Source organism: Liolophura sinensis, chromosome 9 (genome assembly GCF_032854445.1).
Source record: "Liolophura sinensis isolate JHLJ2023 chromosome 9, CUHK_Ljap_v2, whole genome shotgun sequence".
NCBI lineage: Eukaryota > Metazoa > Mollusca > Polyplacophora > Chitonida > Chitonidae > Liolophura > Liolophura sinensis.
The window spans coordinates 4,758,080-4,778,077 of NC_088303.1; the positions used below are offsets into that span (position 1 = coordinate 4,758,080).

General features: G+C 41.5%; 1 long non-coding RNA gene across 1 annotated transcript; it reads left to right on the top strand.

Moving 5' to 3' along the window:
* The first annotated feature begins 5,679 nt into the window (after nucleotides 1–5,679).
* On the top strand, nucleotides 5,680–17,776 carry LOC135475938 (uncharacterized). Its single transcript, XR_010445078.1, has 3 exons — nucleotides 5,680–5,884; nucleotides 16,868–16,918; nucleotides 17,319–17,776. It is a non-coding gene; the product is annotated as an uncharacterized LOC135475938 (long non-coding RNA).
* Nucleotides 17,777–19,998: the final 2,222 nt, after the last annotated feature.

Sequence of the window (19,998 nt, forward strand, 5' to 3'; positions counted from 1 at the left end):
CATAGGTCACTTCATGTGTTGAATGGGTAAAGGCCGCACAATCTGATAGCAACGTGTTTGATGAGATAAAGTTTTCATGACGGCTACCTCCACACACACCGGCCATTTGTGCAATTCTGTCATTTTGTTCCAAATATTATTCGGTGAAATCTCATTAAAATAATAAAGTATGATACTTTTTGGTACAAGTGCGGTGGACTATATAGGGAAACCATCTACTATACATAAGTACGAATACAGAGCACGTGCGCTGTGTAATGTAAGCTTGACTGATTGTGAATAAGTCAATAAATGCGTTCACAACTAACCGTCGCATATAGGTGCAAGATACCGTAAAGCTTGCAACTCCTACATACGGACTATAGTGTGAAGGTGCAAGATACCGTAAAGCCTGCAATTCCTGCATGCTGACAACAGTGAGTATGTGCATAATACCGTATAGCCTTCAACTACTGCACACTGACCACGGTGTGTAGGTGCAAGATACCGTAAAGCTTGCAACTCCTACATACTGACTATACTGTGTAGGTGTAAGATACCGTAAAACCTGTAACTGCTGCATGCTTAAACGGTGTGAATGTACAAGATACCGTAAAACTCCTACATACGGACTATAGTGTGTAGGTGCAAGATACCGTGAAGCCTGCAAATTACTGCATGCTGACAACAGTGTGTAGGTTCATAATACCGTATAGCCTTCAACTACCGCACACTGACCACGGTGTATAGGTGCAAGATACCGTAAAGCCTGCAACTGCTGCATGCTGGCAACAGTGTAAAGGTGCAAGATAATGTAAAGCTTGTAACTCCTCCATGCTGAGTACAGTGTGTAGGTGCAAGACACCGTAAAGCCTGCAACTCCTGCATGCTGACAAGAATGTTTATGTGCAAGATACCGTAAAGCCTGCAACTGCTGCATGCTGGCAACAGTGTAAAGGTGCAAGATAATGTAAAGCTTGTAACTCCTCCATGCTGAGTACAGTGTGTAGGTGCAAGACACCGTAAAGCCTGCAACTCCTGCATGCTGACAAGAATGTTTATGTGCAAGATACCGTATAGCCTGCAACTGCTGCATGCTGGCAACAGTGTGAAGGTGCAATTGCCGTAAACCCTGCAGCTACTACATGCAAACCATAGTGTGTTAATTGATGAAGTTGGACGCTGTAAAGCTACTGCATGATGATGACCCCAGCTGGCTGATGCAGTAAGGCTACTGCATGACGATGGCTTCAGCTTGTTGAGGCTGTAAAGCTACTGCATATGGAATACGACAACTTTTTGACGCTGTAAGGCTGCTGCATGATGATGATCCCAGCTTGTTGAGGCTGTAAGGCTCCTGCATGATGATGACACCAGCTTGTCGACACTGTAAGGCTACTGCATGATGATGGCCCCAACTTGTTGAGGCTGTAAGGCTACTGTATGATGACGACCTCCCTTCGTTGGCCCTGTAAGGTTAGTGCATGATAAAGACCCCAGCTTGATGGTGCTGTAAGACTAATGCTTGTTGATGACCCCAGCTTGTTGGCGATGTAAACTATTGCATGATGACGATCCGAGCTTTCTGACGCTGTAATGCTACTGCATGATGATGGCCCCAGCTTGTAAGCGCTGTAAAGCTACTGCATGATGATGGCCCCAGCTTGTTGACGCTGTAAAGCTACTGCATAATGATGACCCCAGCTTGTAAGCGCTGTAAATAGCATAGCTGTGATAGCATGTAGCAATTGCAGACTTTACCCCGCATGATGATGACCCCAGCTTGTAAGCGCTGTAAAGCTACTGCATGATGATGACCCCAGCTTGTAAGCGCTGTAAAGCTACTGCATGATGATGGCCCCAGCTTGTCGGCGCTATAAGGCTACTGCATGATGATTACCCCAGCTTGTTGGCGCTGTCAAGCTACTTCCTGCAATGATAATCTACTGAATCACTATGGCGCGCTAGCTCTCTAACCACCGGTGTAAACCCTGTCATAATAATGTACGTGCAAGCCTTAAAGCCTGTAACTACTGCATGTTGATAGCAGCAAGTTAATTAGCGAAAGATGCTGTATATTCTATAACTACTAAACGGTAATCACTTCATAAGACGCTACAAAGCCTGTAACTACTTTACACGCATGTGCATGCAGAAGGCTGTCAAACATGTGACTACTGCTTGCATCTGTCTGCCAGAGCGTCTATAATGTTTGTAACTGCATGTTGATCACAGTAGGCTTGTAGGCACAAGATGGGGTGAAGCCTATTTCTACTGCAAACATGTAGTAGCAAAACCGACTATAAACCCTTTACCTACTGTGCCGATCTCCGGATATTGGTATGCAGCGCTGAAAAGTATGTCACTACAACACGTTGATCGTAACGATGAAGATGCGAGACGTAAAGCCTGTAACTTCTACACGCTGGCCACAGTGCGTATGTTCAAGACAAATAACGATGAAGATGCGAGGCGTAAAGCCTGGAACTTCTACACGCTGATCACAGTGCGTATGTGCAAAACAACTAACGATGAAGATGCGAGACGTAAAGCCTGGAACTTCTACACGCTGGCCACATTGCGTATGTGCAAAACAACTAACGATGAAGATGTGAAGCGTAAAGCCTGGAACTTCTACACGCTGGCCACAGGGCGTATATGGAAGACAACTAACGATGAAGACGCGAGACGTAAAGCCTGGAACTTCTACACGCTGGTCACAGTGCGTATGTACAAGACAACTAACGATAAAGATGCGAAACGATAGGCCTGGAACTTCTACACGCTGGTCACAGTGTGTATGTGGAAGACAACTAACGATGAAGATGCGAGACGTAAAGACTAACTTCTACACGCTGGTCACAGTGCGTATGTGCAAGTCAACTAACGATGAAGATACCTGGAACTTCTACACGCTGATCACAGTGTGTATGTGCAAGACAACTAATGATGCGGATGCACAAGGCGGGGTAAAGTCTGCAATTGCTACATGCTATCACAGCTATGCAGAGGCTGGACTTGTCAATATAGACTACCACTTATTGGCAAGCATAATATATGATGCAGACGCACAAATCACTGTAAAATTTGTAACAATGCAGGGTTTATTTATTTATTTATTTGATTGGTGTTTTAATGGTGAGCTAAGTGTGGTCAAACTGATAATATATCGCAGATGGCGTCCTCGTCTTGGACGCCGGGACGGTTTCATTCGCTATTAAAATAGAGGGGTTGGGTTGTGCTGTCAGAACATCTGTTTTCTTCAAGATTTGGCAGCTCACATTTTCCGAGGGCAAAGGCAAAATGAATTTACATATAATTCATCAGGCAGTTAAGTTTAAAGGTGAAATAGTTACCATTACTGACATCATGTGGCCAATATCCCGTGTATGAGATATAAAGAGGTGTCATCAAACAACAAGCATTCTAGGTACTATATCTGGATAAGCGCGACATAGGCAACGATGCGTTTTTACAACATCCTCCCCGAACGTCTGCAGGAATCAGCTCCACATGGTCATCAAATTCTCGGCAACGCTACCATGTCAGGAAGCACCTTCCATTTCAGCTTCAATTAAATCCACGAAATCAAGGTGTCTCCACGAAATAAATCGTTCACTTTTGACAGTTTTTTATTAGCTTGACTTCGATTCTTTAAAATCACCATTCCCCTGCCGTTTCAAAACTGTTATGTTCGAATTCAGTGCTCGAACTGACATGGGGAGGTGCTGGCGGGAAATGTGCCTTTATTGGTCAATCACTGTGATATGCTTCGCTCCGATTGGGTGATTTATTTCCTACCCATTCCATTGGCATGGGCTTGCCCAAAATCATGACAACACACCCTAGACCGTTACATATTAACAAAAAGGTGAGAGCGGTTGTTGTCGATATTATATTTCCCCCTAATGGCCCCATTACTTCATAATGGTATGTTAGAATAGAAATAAAACTCGGGAAGCCTGAGGCTCCTCGTTCTCAAACAGTGGACAGCTCCCGTCTACTGTGCATTATCTAGGTGATTTGAGCATGGCAAATTGTGTTTTATTTCTTAAACAATATAAGCTGCTATACTCTACCAACCATAATAATATGATGCATGGCACCGTGTAAGGTACAAAGATGTCGCAATACTCCCTGAAACGTATATTTATCCTTGTGACTGTGAAACGCAGCTATCGTGGTGACTCCATGAAACGCAGCTATCGTGGTGACATGTAATTCCATTGTATGTTGTCAGGAAAGTGACTCCAGGCGCATTTTACGAGATGCCCAAAGCAAGGAGAAGTCTATATACATTATTCGAGCAATACCTGATGCAGATGCACAAGTCTGTACCGTAACTTGACTCATGATCACAATGCAACTGATGCAAGATGGGATCAAGATGCTATTGCGTGACTAGAGTGAGAGACACACCGTTCTCTTCCCACGGTCATGTCTAATGCTCCAGGCAACACGTGTACTTGTGCGTGTATAATATCGGCAGACTGTATACCGTATACTTCAACTAGGCTACACGTCTCGAAATTTCCGCGGGAAAGCTCGAAACACTTATCTGCAGACGTGTAAATCACTTTTATGCGGGCGTGCAGGTATTAAAATGCCTAGACGATTAGTCACGTTATGAATATACGACTTACCTGGAGTGGCCCTGTGACGGAGTTGTTGTAAATATTGAACTCCCCCAACAAGCATCGGCCATTTTGATTAAATTGAGTTGACACCTGCCTGGTTGATTTATTTGATTGGAGATTTACACCGTACCCCAGAACATTTCATTTACAGGATTTGATTTTATTTGATTGGTTTCATTTATACGACGGCGGCCAGCATTATGGTGGGATGAAACCGGGCAGAGCCCAGGGGAATACGGCCGGAGAGGAAGCCAGCATGAGCTGGACTTAAACTCACGGCGACCGCATAGGTGAGAGACTCCTGGGTCATTAAGCTGCGATAGCGCGCTAATCGACTGAGCCACGGAGGCTCACTTATAGGCCTACGACTGGAGCCAGTATTATGATGGGAGGAAACCGGACAGGGTGGGAGGCACGACCATCTGAGGGTTGCTGGAAAACCTTAATTCCTACATACGACAGGAGAAGAGGAGAGCATGAGCTGGATTTGAACTCACAGCGATCGCATTAGCGATAGGCTGCTGGGTCATCCTGTCTGATTGATAGGGAGGACGCATGTATCTCCTACTTTCTTTTATATTAATTGCATTGGTCGTAAATGACTTTCGGCCTAGCTGCATGGTTAAATTCCATTATAAACAGGGATAATATTTCTTTCAAATGTCGAACCTACCAGAGTGGAAATATTATTGTTGTTCAACAGACTTTTCTTGAGGCTGGAAAAATCTCATTTTGGGTAAGGTTAAGTGGATACTTTAAAACAACTCCGGTAAAAACTTCATGTTCCATGGGGGTTTGACCTAGAAGGTTGGCACGGACAACGTCTAACTGAACATACAGTGGCGCTCAGCTCTTTTCGTCTTCACTTCGCACGCGTTGCAATCTGCTCATTTGTGTCAATCTCGTCATCCCTGTCAGGAGATTAGCTTACAGTAGGTGTAGCCACAATAGCGGCCACATAATCGGAAAATCCCCGCTTCGGCCCATTCACTTTTTCCGCCAGATGGCGTGCTACGACTGGAATGTTCCGAATGTAGGTTGATGAGGCACTTTGATAGCGTGGCTTTTCACGTGAAGCTAGATAAACCGGGTCTGTCTCCGCTCAGTTGAAGGGTTCGGCCGCGTTAGTAAGGAAGTACTCTGATCTCGCCGTTCAGTCGTGTACCGCGATCTCAACGAGCAGCATCTCCGCACCGGCTTACTATATACCGACGAACATGTCTGAACAACTATCCGAAGGACAGTCCTGGCCTGAGCTTAAGGGCAAGGTAAACACTTTGAAAATAGCATTTTAATAATGAGTTGTACTGTAGATCTAATTCTATATTACACAGATTTTTTCATTTCCTCAATTGTATAGGGGCCTCCGTGGCTCAGTCGGTTAGCGCGCTAGCGCAGCGTAATGACCCAGGAGCCTCTCACTGTGAGTTCAAGTCCAGCTCATGCTGGCTTCCTCTCCGGCCGTACGTGGGAAGGTTTGTCAGCAAGCTGCGGATGGTCATGGGTTTCCCCCGGGCTGTGCCCGATTTCTACCCACCATAATGCTGGCCGCCGTCGTATAAGTGAAATATTCTTGAGTACGGCGTAAAACACCAATCAAATAAATAAATAAATCAATTGTATATATACCGGACATATACAGGATTACTGGTGCATACATCTCTACAGTGTAGATTTATTTATGTATTGATGTTTTACGCTGTATTCAAGAATATTTCACTTATACTATGTCGACCAGCATTATGATGGGAGGAAACCGGACAGAGCCCGGTGGAAATCGGACAGAGCAGGTTGCTGGCAGATCTTCCCACGTATGGCCGGTGAGGAAGCCAGCATGAGCTGGACGAACTCACAGCCTACAGTGTAGAGATTCATTTTATAAACTTATTTTTATTTCGCAAGGTGATAATTTTAGTACCTCCACTTTTCCGTGTATACATAGAATTGCATACCACTCAAGACTCAAAAAGTATATTTATATAACACTTGACCCAGGGAAGAGCATAGGTTGTCCAGTGCTATTCCCTGTAGGCCTATTCATTCATGATTCTTTAGTACCTCATGGTAGTGTGAAGTAATACGTACTTGTACTACATGCACGGTCACAGCACTGTCGCTTTTGATACGGGCATAAATGCTGGATGGCCGGTATGCTTGAGTAATTAAACGCTAATCAAAGGGTCGCAGACAGACCCGCAACATGCACCACAGTTACTATCCGTATATGGCTCACGTATTCATGGCTCGAATCCAGCTTCCGCGGTGCAAACAGTACGATATAGAACCGGAATACTGGGTGCTACAAAACACCCTTCAGATGACAATGGTGTACTGGCACAAAACCTGTATGCATATAATCGGCGCGATTCGTCTGCAGTGTTTGCGTATACATGTTCTCCGTAAGACCAAGCATGATGATCCTTTGACAAAATTTGCGTGAGGAAAATGTGTCAACAATTAATAAGCGATTTGTGTAAAGAGTTTACATTTACCAGAACCCTTGGTGCAAAAAGGTGAGCATTGAAGTGCAAGTGTAAATTTAAAATTTGTGCGCTTCGATTGAAAAAAGAACCATAGGAGTTATATATCGTCAATCTATGCTGGGAAAGTTAGGACGTTTGAAGAAAGTTATTTCACGCGTTGTACAAGCATACATTTAATCATACTTCAGTAGGCCTTGTAATATGTATTTACTTTTTTGATTGGCGCTCAAAATATTTTTATTTATATGATGGCTGTCAGTTTTATACGGGTGGAGGAAACCGGAGTGCCGGAGTAAACCACTGACCTTGGACGCCTTGTGGTACATGTACACGGCCATTTTCGTCTTCGTCGGAGGAAAGCGAGCACAATAATACCAGAAGGGCAAGAAACTCCAAAACGAGGATGTTTTGAGAAGAAAGTTCGTTTTCATCGCCGCTGTTTTGAGCGGCGCGGAAAACACCAAAACAATCTCTAGTATGCATTGTTTTGTTCGCTTTGTTTTGTTGTGTTTTGTTGCTATGAGTTGAGGAAGCACGCTAATTTGTGTTAGAAATGTTCCTAGTACTGTGGAACATAAAAGAGCCTCAAGCGCTGTGAAAATTTTAGGTTTTTATTCCCAAACTGTTAAAGTATCGAATAACATTTGGTGCTTAAAGGAGTTAGTTGATCTACTGATTGTCTGTACTATTCAGATATTGGTCTATATATTTCCATAATGGACTGACCAGTTAATATAGCTGTCAGTTAAGTGATTGATTGATTGATGACAGTTCCGAACAGGCTGGATTTTAACAAAATGTGAGGTTTCTATACATCTATTATACTATGCTCAGTGAAAAATGCACAAATATTATAAATTCAAGTTCATGGATACCTGTAGCACAGTAACAATCTTAAGTGGCTCTCCTGAATCTTTTAATAGATAAAACTGCTTGGAATTTACATTGCATCGTTATACAAAAAAGTCAGGTTCGTCCTTTAACCGATGTGTGGTTGTGGTTGTTTCAAGGTAGAGTGTCTGGAGTATTGACCTGGACGACGTACAGATAATAGACTGCTCTGATAACTCGTCTGATGAAGTCATGAGAATGGCCTGCAGCCCTCTTACTGTTCTTCCGAAGAACTTGTCCGGCATGTTAGAAAAAGACGATAAAAGTTGACAGATAAGATAAAGAACAAAGCAAAAATAACTTTCACACGGCTGCTATAAAGGGTCTCTGTCGTGTCTGCTACAGACGATCGTAAACAAGTTTAATTTCTAATTCCGTTTTCCCGCCATTTTGGATAGATATATAGAGGGTTAAGTTTATTGGCGTGAACGAGCCTTAAAGAATGAATGATTATGGCTTAACACGAGCCTTAAAGAACTTATTTACGCTACATTAGAATGATATTTACCAGTTTAGCCAAACTTGCTTGATGAAGGCAATTTTATCACTTCAAATGATGATTAAAGAAGATTATCCAATAAAGAATGATTAAAAAAAATAACAAGGTGAATTAATTGTTGAATCAACCTATATATTTTCTGACTGCATATTGAGAAGGTTCTATCCAAAAATAGAACTCAACATTGTCGCAACAGTCACACGCCTCCGACTCGATCTTTAACAAGATCACCATTTTAGTGTTAGCGAGCTCTGAGTACATTCTCAGGTCAACAAGAGATAGGTTTAGGACATTCGATAAGATCATTTCTCGGAAAATACAACCGAGAAACGTTTTGGAAGTGATTCCGGTCTTTGATTACGACAGGCATCTCTGTAAGTCACTCGGTGTTTTGGTCGGTTGGTGTGTATAATTTCGTGTTTTTTGTGATAATCTATCCGTCAGGAAGCACGATAGAATAGTTTTAATGGACAACAATGACGGACGTTGTGTAACACATCTCTTCAGGATGCAGAATTTAATGAAGGTGGAACGTTGTTGATGGAAAGCCTGTGATACACCAATACTGCTAGTGGTCGCTTTCCATACAGTTTAGCCGGTGGGGTATCATTTGATGATTCCCAAAACGCAACAGGAGTGTGGAGAAGTGCCTGCAATATGTAAGATTGGGATCACCAGTGCAGCATCAGCGTCACCAAGGAAGACGAAAAGCCAAAATCACAGGTTTGTTTCTACCAAATTATGTATAAGATTATTTCTTTTATGGTTTCCAAGTAAAATATTAGCCGGAGCTTACTCATGTGTGTCAACGTGTGTGAGGCGATATCCTGCAAAATAAGACACAAATGATATTTTAGGCGTGGTTAACTGTAGCCCGCCTTTCCTGACAATCATTCGTTGAGCGACAGGAACAAGAATGGAAAGGTAGATTTGGTGTATGCGATTTCACTACCCATGTTTCTTTATACCAAACTCATCCTTATCTCAAGCCATACAAAAAAGCCATAGTCCAAAGTTCAAGACAGTCGTTTTGAGTCCGCTTTCAGCTGCTTAAAGTTTCGAATCGAAGCAATTTAAAATTTATACCGTGTTAGAATACCACACATCTACTGAGTCATACCTATTGTTGCGCAACGTCCGCGTGAGTATAATTTGTGGGAGATGGCGTATCGCGTATACAGAGAATGTTTCTGATGTGGCGGAAGTTTTCAATTCTTTTTGAAAGATTTGAAACTATAAGCATATGAAAGTGGACTTTGCTTTACGACTTATTGTATGACTTAACATATACGGATTACTTTATTAATGATGAGGGGAGGGGCAGAGACTGTCCCAAGGCGGTGAGACCAAATCCAATCTGGATTCAAATGGGAGCTGTCTTCAGGACAGCGACAAATGAGAAAGCTAAGCTAGCTAGATTTCGTTAACCGCATGCCTGGTGTCGATCAGCCATTTGCAAGCGGTGTGGGAATTGAAATTCTAGACCAATCCCTTCTTATTATTTTTTAAGCCAGCTTTTGTTGAAAAGATTTTGGCTTGTTGCGTGTTGTAAATAATCAGCATTTTAAACTTTTGTGCCCCGCATGATTTGTGCTTACAGCATGAATTGCACACCAGATTGTCACCGATGAACGCATCAAATCCGGCATTAGCTTATCCCTTTGAGGACTACAAATATAGCATGTTTGGCTTCGACATAAACTGGCAACGACAGCATACTCTATTTTATGCCGTGGCGTCGCTTTACGACGCAGAGGGGCAGATCAGTGTATTTTAACGTGGGTGAACATATACAGTAATTAATTTTACAAATAACCGATGAATTATTTATTGTAGAGAATTTACAGGGTGAGTCGAGTAATTAAAGTCATGTTTTGTTGATGATGTTCATTATTTTATATACCCACCCGTGTTAAAATACACTGATTTGCCCCACTGTGCCATAAAGCGACGTAACGTCATCAATCGAAAGCCTCGTATTACAGTTTGTTTTATGGCCTTTATATACCGATACATTATTTAGACATTTAGTGTATATATAGCTTGAGCCTGACGAGATCATACAGCAATTAGCTTGGTCCTCTGGCAGTGATTTTATACAGACGTTTTGTCTGACAGATTCCCGAAAACAATGTGCACATCTGTCTGTCAGGCTTCTATGTCAGCTGTCGTTTATTCATGAATGTATTCATTAGCAAACGTCGGATCACAAAGTTCGACAGAGAAAGCTTTGTGATCAAAGCAAATCAGTTGGAACAGTTGTTGTTTTAGTCATTGTCTTAATGCCCGTTGAAATGAATTGCCTGCGGATTGTATAGAATGGTGATAAAACGTCTGAAAGCCGAGTAATGTGTCTGTGAGCTGTTATGGCGAAGCGTACTAATGGAAACTCGATGGCTGCATGGCACATTGTGTACATTGCCATACTGTATGTGTGTACAGTAGGGTACATATTGCGTATGTGTATTTTACCAGACTGTATGTTTGTACAGTACACGTGTAAGCAGACAGTAAGATATTGTCTGTGTGTACATCGGCAGATAAGTACGTATTTACCCGTGTAACCAGTCTGTTGTAGATGAATGGTACATGATACTTTTTGCGATGTCGCCTCCAAGGACTCGCACTGTTTGATTCATCTGTAGTAGAGTTTAAGGGTATTATTGTACGTTTCACTCATTTGTCGAATTAATCATGATCCCCAAATTTTTGGGATCAGAAGAATAAAGATTTATTTGTTTGCATTTGTTCTTTTTCAGATGTTTGCTGAAGCAGAAAAATATTTTAAAGAAAATCACCCTGAGTTGAACGTAAGTGTTCTTGTAAGAAGAATAAATTTGGTTCTGTTGCCTAGGCACGACTGCTCATGTGAACACATGCATTCTCATAACATTGTGATCAGATGTATGCAACCAAATTCCAGAATAATAATGACAGAACTGCTGTACGCAGATTGGTACTAATATATGCTGTGAATTAAACTTACTTTCTTAAACGACAGTCCAGTAATAGGTACTACAGAATTCGTTCAAAATATCATGGGTCCCAGACTCTGTCGTACGCCATGAAATAAAAAAAAAGTCTTGTCCGGTTTTATGATGTCAGAATGTCAGGAAATGGGATATTTTGGATACAGCTTAAAATAATAAATAAAGGCGCAAACTGTTACCAGGAAAAAATCCACCTATCCTTCGCTGGAGCTCTGGCTGACCGTTGATAATCCTGTCGTTGGATTCTTTGCTACAATGCAACAGTTTCCCTCAGGTTTTGACAAGTGTTCTTCATCATAAACCTAATTACCGCTGTTGTAACGGAAAGATTCGCGAAGGCGGTGTAAAAGACCGATCAATTATATACTATTTGTGAATACAAAACTCAGTGGCCATGAGGATACGTGTCCGAATCCAGCTGGACCGTTTTCAGTTTTTGTTTAGTGTGATAATATTGTCAGATACCTGGATTGCATAGTCATTTCCTGAAAACATAATACATGTGTATGAAAACGTAACATTTTCCTTATTTTGCTATGCAGGTTGTAAAACTACTTCAGAATTCGGCGATGACCGCACACCCGGGGATGGACCGTGTTCATGTCGCTGTGGACGAGAACGACAAGATTGTAAAGGTCCCGATGACTGGATGAGCCGTGTATCGCTCTACAATCTCTACGCGTACTTGCACCAGTCCAAACACCCATATAAGAGATCTTATTTTAAGTTCATGTAGGAATAAATTGAAAACATTCAAACTGACTGTGAAAACAAATTTTTGGCTTAATGGTAGGTATGTGCTTTCATGAAAATACCTTTGTCCTGCGATTTCTGGTCAACCACGGAAACGTAAGAAAGTAGTTAGAAAAGTGTTGCTTTTATCGTACATATGAGGTGTGAAATTCACCATGAGTTTACTATTCAGCAACTTTGTCACCGTAATGTAAAGCACTGATGCGTTAACGGAAGTGTACATTCCCAGATAAAATGTCATTTAATGTCACCTTTTACTGTTTTTGTTTCCTTTGACAATTATATTCTGAGCCACTGCTTGCAAAAGTTTTGCGTCTTTTGTTTTGTGTTCAACAAGAATTGTGCTCTTCATGAGTGTATCTTCATGAGACGTGTCTTGGAATATTATGTAATATGTCTTCAAACCTGCAGTTCTGAATTTGCTATTTATTCTGTATCTTCGGTAATTTTGATCCAGTTGGATACATTTTGGTGGGTAAGAAAAGCTTCATATGGAATTAGGACAATTGAACGGGTACCCCGGAGTTAGATCGCCCCCCAAAGTGCTGATAAGCTTTGAAGATCAAGGGAGATCACTCTCATTGAATAATGATGAACGTTCTACAAAAGCGCTAATTCAAAAAGTAGTTCTACTTCCGACGTCGAAACATCAATTTTCTTAGTCTCAAATATGGACTGTCTGCTTAACCTCTTGACTGTTGCCTGGTTTGTATTATGTTAGCTATGATCTAATATACTCATATATCTATTGTGTATGTAGAAAGCTCACATTATGCATATGTGTGGTATAGTGTGATTAGGTGAGGTATCGTGTCTGGTGTCTGGGGTATGACACTTCAGTAACGGCTGCACTTTGTCGGCATGAACTCAAGAAGACATATTATATGCACACACACCTAAAAATTCCTGTTCGTAATATAACTGAACAATTGTCATGTGGCACATAAAACCCCAATATGGTGTGCATATCAGCACGTCACATGTGGGACAATACTGTGTGCATATCGGCACGTCACATGTGTGACATTGTGGTGTGCATATCGACACGTCACATGTGGGACAATATGGTGTGCATATGGGCACGTCACATGTGTGACATTATGGTGTACATATCGACACGTCACTTGTGTGACATTATAGTGTACATATCGACACGTCACTTGTGTGACATTATAGTGTGCATATTGGCACGTCACATGTGGGACAATATGGTTTGCATATTGGCACGTCACATGTTGGACAATATAGTGTGCATATCGGCACGTCACATGTGTGACATTATGGTGTGCATATCGGCACGTTACATGTTGGACAATATGGTGTGCGTATCCGCAAGTCACATCTGTGACATTATGGTGTGCATATCGGCAAGTCACATGTGTGACATTATGGTGTGCATATCGGCACGTTACATGTTGGACAATATGGTGTGCGTATCCGCAAGTCACATCTGTGACATTATGGTGTGCATATCGGCAAGTCACATGTGTGACATTATGGTGTGAATATCGGCAAGTTACATGTGTAACATTATGGTGTGCATATCTGCACGTTACATGTTGGACATTATGGTGTGCATGTCGGCTTGTCACATGTGTGACAATATGGTGTGCATATGGGCACGTCACATGTGTGACAATATGGTGTGCATATGGGCACGTCACATGTGGAACAATATGGTGTGTATATCCACACGTCACATGTTCGACATTATGGAGTGCATATCGGCACGTCACATGTGTGACATTATGGTGTGCATATTCACACGTCACATATGGGACAATATGGTGTCCATATGGGCACGTCACATGTGGGACATGATGGTGTGTATATCCACACGTCACATATGGGACAATATGGTGTGCATATGGGCACGTCACATGTGGGACATGATGGTGTGTATATCCACACGTCACATATGGGACAATATGGTGTGCATATCGGCACGTCACATGTGTGACATTATGGTGTGTATATCCACACGTCACATATGGGACAATATGGTGTGCATATGGGCACGTCACATATGGGACATGATGGTGTGTATATCCACACGTCACATATGGGACAATATGGTGTGCATATCGGCACGTCATATGTAGGATAATATGGTATGCATATCCACACGTCAAATGTGCGACATTATGGTGTGGATACCCAAACGTCGCATATGGGACAATATGGTGTGCATATCGGCAGGTTACATGTGGGACAATATGGTATGCATATCCACACGTCACGTGTGCGACATTATGGTGTGCATATCGGCACGTTACATGTTGGACATTATGGTGTGCATATCGGCATGTCAAGTGCGGGAAAGTTCGTCAGTAACTTGCCAACCGGTCGTTGGTTTACCCTGGCCACGATGCTATCACACAAGTGAATATTTTTGAGTATGGCGTTAAGCTACAATCAGATAAATAAATAAATGAAGAAATATATGAACAATTCGTAGCTTTATGAGTATAATTTGTGTGTAGTAATATGTGTGTTTATGACAAAAAGGATATAAAAGATAGGTTTTCTGACTGACTGATCAATCCAGCTTGTGGAGTTTTGGTTGGCTAACAGGTAAGAGATCCGTCTTATGGGACATGATGCGAAATTTTGACCGACCAACCTCACAGACGGAACGACCGTCATATAAAGTTGCAGCTAAAAACTTTTTAATTTTGTTCTCTTTACAAATTGTTCTTCATTGTACAAATTATTACATACTGTTTATAAGTAATGAGTTGTATGTCTCTATATGTAATATTGCCATATGCATGTGTGCTGGCAGCAACTGTCACGTCAACTAACATGAAGTTTTTAGGTACAGCATTTTCTCTGCAAGAAAATGCTAAACAAAACTAACTGTTATTTTTATGGTTGCTCTCTGTCTATCACTGTCACATGTTTCGGTATCTTTTGACAATGAATTCCATTAAAAACTTGTACAGTGTCTTTAGATTTTAGCTGTAGGCAATGCCAAATCACTGTTTCATACCAAAAATTCTCTCAGCGGACCAGAAGGCATGTGTGTAGAATTTTTTTTTCACAATGCCACGAGATGGTGTGTGTCAGACGTTAAAGGCTGACTCGCTGCGACTGTCAAGACCAATGAGTTCGCGTGTTCGAATCCAGCTCGTGTGTTTGTTCATCTGATTCTCAATACATGAGGAGGTATGTCTAGTGCCTGGCACTAGGTGGCTGGTTTTCTCGGGGCACTCTGTTGTTCCTCACCCATAAATCTGACCGCCGTCATAAAAATGTGAAATTCTTGTCTTGATTACGACGTTAAGCAACAATCAATGTATTTATTTCATCGTTGTTGGCACTTATTTAGCATAGCGGTAGGTATCATGGCTGGAGATAATCGGTGTTCCCGGCGTATTCCACTGACTTTTGACAAGTTACTGACGAACTTTCCAAATAAAGCAACAATCCAATAAATATATCGGTCTGTCCGTGAAAACTTAGTTCTTTTCTGAAGAGTTCAGGTAATTGCAGTAAGGTTTGTTTTTTCACGTTTGAGACATATAATAAACTGGTTGTTGTATACTACGATTTCTATCTAACGTACCGATATCTATGTGCCGCCCTGCTCCCACGTGACATATGAAGCAAATCAGCATTCACAGGCACCAGTGTTTTCAAGCTGTGGATGTTGCTACGATTTAAAACGTCTTAACACTTAAAAATGCAGCCACTTTTTAAAAAGTTGAATTACCACCAGACTACCTTGTCGAGGTCAGTTACCACAATATGGCCTAAGGGTTTGAGAGGCCTTATCTACCGTGCCAGTCACGACTCGTCTCGGGTCGGATAAGAACTCTATAACTACTTCACGCTGTGTCAACTTGTCACAGAGAAACATGATACACTTCTCACGAAAGCTGTAAATCAAGGTTTTATGTTATTGTAAACACCGGCACCCACTTGTAAATATAGGTTCTACATGTAGATCTCTTCAGTCGCACAAGGAAAGGTCTGTCACCAACCTGCGGATGGTCGTGGGTTTTTGTCCGGTTTCCTCTCGTCTCTTCCGTCGTATGTGTGACATAATCTTGGGTACGGCGTAAAACATCGATCAGATAAATAAATAAAGTAAATTATCTCATGATTGGACGTATGTATATGATGAGTTTTATGAACCGTATTGGTAGTGTTGGGTACAATGTGGCACGTATATGTTCATATGTGAAAACATTTCTTGTGAAATACACCTATAAATTTTAAGTAAAATCTGCGCAGGTCATGGCCAGTTGAGTATTGTAATCTGCTGGTTCCCGGATCACGCAGCCATCTCAGTAAAAATTTCAGTCATTAAATTTGGTTCCTTCCTTTCCGTTATTTTACCTGAAATTTGGTTCACAATAACTTACCCAGAATTTACTCTGTCATGCAGTGTTTCGACCCTGTAACGTATTTTAACGTGATTTGAAATTTCCACTTAATTCTAGGATCGCTTCGTGATCCCGGGGCCAGGTTTTCTGACCAATAGAGTGAGAGTTACCCGACCCTGCAACAAGACTTCTTTCAGTCCAAGACCAACGATATCACGCACCTCATGGCATGGCTTTAATTTATCACAAACATATCGGGAATTTGTCCTTGGATATTTAGTGTATTTTCTTTTCTCATCCACAGACGTGGGCGGAAGCTGAAAAATATTTGAAGGAGAATCATCCTAATCTGGATGTAAGTATTCTAGAAAACAGCTGAGCCAAGGTCAGAGGTCAGGTTGAAAGTGGGTGAATATGCGATGTGAACAGATAGCTAAGGTCAAGTAGAAAGGTAACATTGTCGAGTCGTGTAACAAAAGTCATATTTCGGACTTGTCATTTCGAAAAAAAAACTCAGTCTGATGGGTGCATAAGTTTTGCATATAATGATCTCACTGAATCTCATACGTTGTGATTTAGCACAATACCTGCCCAATTATTGCCCCATTTTGATAAAATTAACATTTTATGTACAAATTCCTATTTTGTCATTCATGAGATAAAGTTCGATGACAAGCTTTCTCCGTGCATGAGTTTTTTTTTATAGTTTGCGAGTGATAGAAATTCCCTGACATTACTGGTTCCTCTCTCCCTAGGTAATCAGGACACCTGAGAATTCAGGGATAACCATGGATCTGCGGATGGACCGGGTACGTGTGTTCGTGGACGATAATGACAAGGTGGTGGACGTCCCTGTGACTGGATAAGCCGTGCATTTACTACGTTTAATACTGTTGTCTAAACATGCTTACAAGAGGCATAAGCTGGGGCAGATATAAACTCAAAAGATTTTGCAGTGAACATGTTATGTAAATGCCTTCATGGAGACGTCTTTGTCCAGCTGTTATTGTTCTCCACTGCATGGAAATGTATGGAGACTCACGTTGTTCCAAATTGATATGTTGCCTTCTTTGTGAATTGTGTTCGCCACAAGACTATTGCTACGTGTCTGTGTTAACTAAAGTGTACATGCCTAGAAAAATGGTTATAAATGCCGTTTTTATAAACAGCTTTACAGCTTCCGTTTTTGTTGACAATTATATTCTCAACCATTGCCTCTAAATGTCGTGCGTCTTTTGGTTTTGTTCAGTGGTAGCTCTACTCTTGTATATCTTCATGTTTTTTTTTTTTTTTTTGATTGGTGTTTTACGCCGTACTCAACAACATTTCACTAATATGACGGCGGCCAGCATTATGGCGGGAAGAACCCAGGAAGAGCCCGGAGGAAATCACGATCATCCGCAGGTTGCTGGCAGACCTATATCTGCATAAGAGGTATTTGGGGATATTATGTGGTATGTCGTCATGCATACAATTTTTATTTTGAGGAGCCGTAATTGCTATTTGCTGTATCTTTTACTCTGATTGCTGGACCAAGATACACCAGAATACAACATGATACACTAATAATAATCTTGTGTATTGCTGTCTGAGATGGATTCCTCTGGACATATTGTGGTGCAGGACAATAGTTAAACGTTGAGTAGGGCTGTTTTATAATGTGTGTAAATGGCTGGCTGGCCATGTGAGAGGTGAAATGACACCCCGGAATAGTTAATTCGGCGTAGGTTAATTTTTGAGCTGTCAGGAGTTGCCAGGAAGATCACTCTCAATGATAAATGATGCACATTTCATAGGGCCTTTTATAGATAGAGCACCTAGCTGGGTTATCTGGATAATGAGAGCACAGACCAAACCTCGGTCTGTCATCTGTCACTATACTACATTACCTATTGATTGGGTGTCTCGCACTGTGTTTTCATCATATTGTTTCGTCGTATAAGTAATATACTCTTGAGTACGGCGTAAAACACCAATCAGATAAATAAATAACCTCGGCGGAAAAAAATCCCGACGAACAAAAGCTCCGTCGTGTTAAGTTTTTTCTACGTAGCACCACTAAAACGACACGGTTGCCCAAATATCTGGTATTTCTGCGTTATTACAGAATGACATGAGTATCGGGTATTTTTCTCAAGAAGTAAAAGTTACAAGCTTTTCGTTAATTCCCCCCCCCCCCCAAGATTGTGCGTTAAGTGAATGTTTAAAAATATCAAAAAACTGAAAACTGAAAAGTCTGCCAGAATATTTGAATGAGGCGCTGTCAATTCAGTTGAAATGGGGCATGAGCACAGCGCTCGGTATATTTCATATGTAAACAAACATGGCTGATTACAAGCATGAAAGAAAGCCTACGGCTCGGATCGGCCCAAAAGAGAACGTGAAAAAGAGCTCAACAGGTTAGCCAGCTAGTCTAGAAGTGGAATTGGTGGTCAGTTTGAACGATGGAGTACGTTGAAGAAAGAAAGTCTCTCACGAAGTACGATGTCGCTCAGTTAATGCTTGTTGAACTTGCCACTTATCTGCAGCTTACTTCATGGACAACCGTGTTCGGCCTTAAAACTCTATTCTACCTCGTCATAGGTCTATGTCACTTCGGAATCACATGAGGTTGCGCTTATGAGTTTCACGTCAGTGCGCTTTTCTGTTTCACAACGCGTAGTCGAATTATATGGGCTCGATTCTATCAACGCTTTATTTGGTAATTTTCTGCTGAATTTTCTGTTCACAGAAAATTTATCCATCAAGATTAGCAGACCCTGCCAATTTTGATTTATAGACCGAAATATTGCCAGGGCCTAATCCAGTCCTTCTCAGCGTCCGATTACCGGACGCTGCCGTTCCCTTGAAGTGCCCTTTGCGTCAAAAGAAATCGTCCCTTCGACCTAGTGGCGAAAGCAATGGCTGCCTTTTAACTTAGCTGTTTAGGTTTAAAGTTCGTAAATTTACTCATATTTAATGTTGGATCCAGAATCAAGATGGAATATTTGAATTCAGTGTGAAAGAACTTGGTTATGAAAACAACAAAGATTTTTAAAAAACACTTAAAATCGGAAATGTATGCCCGGAAGCATTTGACGAAAATTGGACCCGCGATAATTCAATTAGCATTCAGATTATGCGGGCCGGGAATTACTTTCAATTTACTTTCAAAAAAAAAAAAAGAAAAAATGCCGACCGACCAGCCCGACTTCAAAATACAGGGTTGGTTACCCACAACAAACAACTTTTTAATGATGGCCTGGGGTAGTTATGATACATTGTGATGATCACATGTACACGTCATCCGGGATTTCAGAGTTCTCCAAATATCAGTAAATACTTGCCATCCTTAGACTGAATTCGGTGGTGATGATTGATAATGAAATAAAACAGGACCTAGATGAGGACGTGGATAAAAGTCCGGATTTTACGGGGAAAACTGTTGACTATTAT